Raw genomic sequence first — 5,012 nt, forward strand, 5'->3', positions numbered from 1 at the left:
TCTACCTCTCATTCTTATATGTAGTCATCATAGAGGTATTATTCTAAGAAGGTAATGATAATAGGGATCACATCATTTACTATGTTAGAAAGAACCTCCTAAGGGTTGCTTTGAAGTATGAGCTAGCAGAAAAAACAACCTTATCCCTCGTACATGTCGTCCAGAAACTTTCAAGCACTACATTCTGCTAAGGACTACCACTATCATTGCAAGTATCAACCCCATATGATACTTAATCACGCACCGTATGATGAACCATAAGTACACCCAATGGGTGGCTATCTTACAAGACTTTGATCTCCAAATTTATTTTCCTAAGAGCAAGAAAGCTCTTATTCTTGCAAAATTCGTCACTAATCTCCTTTCGGAATGCCAAGGGTCTCTTGTCAATTATTATTTCCCAAACAAACACTTATTCGTTATATCCATAGACAATCCTTGGTATGGTGACATACTCCTCTTCATCCAAACTTAGAATTTCAACCCTCAACTCATTCTCGATGATCGCAAACACATTCACCACTAAACCCCCTGTTACCTCCTTATTGGAGACATTCTCTATCGTTAAGGCATTGAAAACATTATTTGTTGATGCCTTACCATTGAGGAAGCTGAACAAGTCTAAAATGACTTCCATAGTGGAGCCTACAGGGTGCACCTCTCTGGGATGGCCACTTCCCAGATAATCCTTTGTGTCATTTCATTTTTCCCCACTCTATTCTGTGACTGTATTCAAGAAGTCAAAAGGTGTGTTGTCAATGATACACCCACAAAGCATGATCTCCTGTAACAACTCCTCTACATCCAGTCATTTTCGAAGATGCTTTTTACAAATGGGGCATTTATTTCATAACTTGCAAACCACCATCCCAAAATGGCCACAAGTACATCGTAGCCATTGTTGACTACTTTACCAAGTGGGATGAAGCCATGCCCACATTCAACAACACTTTTGATACTGTCGTATGCTTTTTATTTATCCACGCCATTCCTTAGTTCGATGTTCCTAAGGAGTTGATCTCAGATCATGGTAAACACGTTGAAAATGATATTTTTCAAGAATTATCCTACCTCCTTGGCTTCTCTCATGAGTTCTCTTCTCCATATCACCCCCATTCTAATGGCTAGTTAGAAGCTGTCAAAAAATTCCTTAAGATGATCTTGTGGTGAATGGTGAATAAGAAAAAAACTAATTGGAATTACATGCTATTCTTCGCCTTGTCAATATACCACACATTAATTAAAACATCCATAGGCTTTACTCCTTTCCACCTAGTATACGGTGTAAAAACCATGCTCCCTATAGAGTGTGAGATCCCTACCTAAAACAATGCCAACAAGCTCCTCCCAGACACTTCACCCTTAGAACAATGGCTCATACAACTGGAATATGTCGATGAAATTCGGGACAAATCCCTCTAGCAAAACAAAGCCCATAAAAATAGAACCAAAGCCTCATTCGATTGCAGCATCAATTATTCCACATTCAACAAAGGAGATCGTGTACTTTAGTACGCCATTGCCAAGGAAGCCATGGGACCTATAAATTTTGAAACCTTATGTAAAGGACCTTACATCATCAAACATTTCCTATTAAAGGGTGCCTACATGTTGGCAGAGCCCAATGGGACATGTCTCAAGGACCCCATCAACAAGCTCTACCTTAAAAACTTCTTCCCATAATCCTCGGTTTATCTTATGATGTATAAAAATGCACCTTTGACTTATTTTATGATGATCACCTCATCATGGATGTACTATAAAAACCATACTCTCATCATGTGTCGTTGATGGATCATTCGACACTTACCACCATGGGTTCATTGACTTCTCAATGGTCACAAAATCTTTCTGCAACAACCTAGGCCATATACACTACTAATAAAATGATTCTCGTATAGAACAACATCTATATTGAGTCAGCCACTAATAATCAAGTTGAATATAATATCGTCATAGGCCTCTTGACCGATGCCTCCCATCTAGGTAACATTCACTTGCACATTTTCCTTGATTCCCAGCTTGTTGTCTTGTAGTCAAATAGAACCTTCAGGATGCGTGGCCCTTTCCTTTCTCAAAAATTCCTATATGCACAATAGTTAGCACATTGTTTTGATTATATCAAATTTTCACATATATCAAGAACTCAAAATTATAAAGTAGACCGCCTCACTAATCAAATCCTAGATTGGCACACATCACATATATATCATCATCGAGACATATAAAGCATAATGAACATATCCATCAATAAATGCAAGTACATCACATGTATAAAAGCATAGCACATAAAGAAACATCATAAAAGCCGCAAAAAATAACTCACACACGTGCACACACACACACACACATACAGATATATATCTATATATATATCTCTCTCTCTCTCTCTCTCTAGATATATATATATATATACACACGTCATCCAAAATTATAGTACATTTGTTGGTCATATGCCAAAAAATGAATCATCGGAAAAGGGGAGCATCTTCACAATGGGTGCTTCCTCTGGTACATCATGTCCTAAATCTAAGGTCAGGGCCCATCACTCTCTACACCACATGCGCCACCTGGTAGAGTCCTCCTGCCTCCCATGACCCCAAAGCCAAAATCGGTCATATGATGGCCACTTCTAGTACCACCTGGAGGAGAACTGGGCATAACACCCTATCTCGTGTCATCGTCCTCTCGATGAAATCATACCACAACATCACCCATATGGCATCGAGCATATCCCTCAGTAATTATTTCAAGCAATCTCGGGCAACCTCGACAGCCTCTGCTCGGTCTTGCAACCTCTCAACCTCTACCCGAAGTGCTGCATCCTCTCCTCCCTCTACAGGTCCACCTATCTCCAAGCACACCCTCTACCCTGGATTCTCCTCTACTTTGTCCTCTCACCAACATCACTACCTTGCACTAGCACTAACCCCATCATGATATTGTGAATCAACCCCCACCAATCCACCTAGAGTTCACCCACATAGTCAAAAATCTGCAAGAAAACATGCATCATATTAACATCATATACATCATAAACAAAAACATGTACAAATCATAAAATCCTGAAAATATACTCACATACCTGTAGGGCCCCAAGCATATCTTGGGAGAAATCCCATCTATGGATCTCCCCTGAAATCCATACCAGCATAATGAAACTCTAGAATCAGTTAAGGGTTGGAATGAAACCAACCCTCGACTATGGGCGTCTAGTATCACCCTAACTCTCCCCCACCTTATCAAGGAATCAAGGGGGCCCACCTCCAAATCCATTGCTCCCTTAGTGGTCCAAGAGCCACCGCTATCACCAGTTGCAAGATCACCCCCCCTTTTAGAGGATTCTGCAAAGAACACTCCCATAACATAAGTTGGCCATCTCACCATAGACCACCTTTGTAAGGTACGACATCATCCTCCAATGGAGGAAACTGACCCAATAAAAAATGGTTCCTGCCCACACTTGCTTTAACACAACAATTTGAATCCTTGAACTCTAGTTTGGGGATGCTGACCCTACAAGGTGCACTATCGTCGTTTCTATTGCCTGCATCGCCAAATCTAGAATAAAGGAAATATTTATTCTCCCTACATCAAAATCATCCACCCCATAATTTTGGTCATCCCAAGCTATCAAACTAAACCCCCTAGGAGTGAGATCAGTCTGTATCACCTCGCCTCAAGGTACCAACCCTATCACAAACTAAATGTCCACCTCCATGATGAACACTAGATTTGTACCTCAAATGTCAAACACCTTCCTCGCAGGTTGGCACTGATTAATAATGAATCACAAGAAGTCCTCCTGCGACCTTAGGAACAACTTTTGAAGATACTTCAGTAATCCCCAAGCTTTCAATGGTACTCATGCCTGAGAAACAACCATTACTGTCACAACGCACCCAACTTGCCTGCAACATGACCCCTATGTGGTTAATCATCACTTAAAAGAAAAACAAAAAACAAACCCAATGAAAAAAAATTCACTTTTGGCAGCCCACGTGTCTATTTTCAAAACAAACGTGTGATCCTGCACTTGTCACATGGACAGTTGTTCAAGTGTTGCACACCTCTTTTCAAAATATTCATGCCATTCGTGTGACATTCTATCCATTACCCATAGGTCCTCGACATGGGGTCCTCACAACAGTTTCCTATACAGTTACGTGTATCATGTTATTATTTCCCTCACAATGGTGCACATTACATGTCTGTTCACACCTTACCTGTGATACCCTTAGACTCAAAGACTCACAATTTTTTCCCCCATAGTCGTACCACTCGTCTGACTCTTTTACTACTACTCATGCACCCTGCACATCTATAAGTCACAAATGCACACAATCTAGCGCAACTACCACATAGTCGCCCATGTGGTTTTCTACTTTCATTCCTAAAAAGGGTGCTACATGCCACCATGTCCGACCTACCTATCCTATACTACTGAATTCACAAAGGGGGTATCATGGCCAGTAACCTATATCTCCTCACATGCTACTCAGGTGCACTAGATGACCGCAATGAAAAAAATGAATTGTGGGCTCCACTTCAGATTCCACGTCAGAAAAGTTCAAATGAGGTGGCATATGGGCCCCACATCCTTATATATGGCCATTTTTTCTTTTTTTGAGTGACCCATTCAAGATCCCACGACGTCATTTAATTAAACTATCAATGACATTGGGATCAAGACATATTCATCTACATCATGGTACCCTCCATTCCATTCAATACACATTTTCATTTTTGGTCTCATTTTACATTTCAGAGTACCGATCAAGTGTTCCTTTATGTGTTTTTCGATACATCTTTTTTAGTACGCTCGAATTCACATATTTTTGTATATATAGGTTTTCAATTGGGGTATTGACTCTTGAAGTTGCATGTTTTCAACAGCTTCTCAATAACCTGACCCCCCAGTGCCAATCAACAGTTAAGGTATCATTCTTAACCCAACATGATAGACTTCCTCCAAATTTTTTCATATCTTGACATCATTTAAATAAACCATA

This window comes from Pinus tabuliformis, chromosome X (assembly GCF_031772625.1).
Source record: "Pinus tabuliformis cultivar Carrire ecotype Pingquan chromosome X, CPIR1, whole genome shotgun sequence".
Taxonomy (NCBI): Eukaryota; Viridiplantae; Streptophyta; class Pinopsida; order Pinales; family Pinaceae; genus Pinus; species Pinus tabuliformis.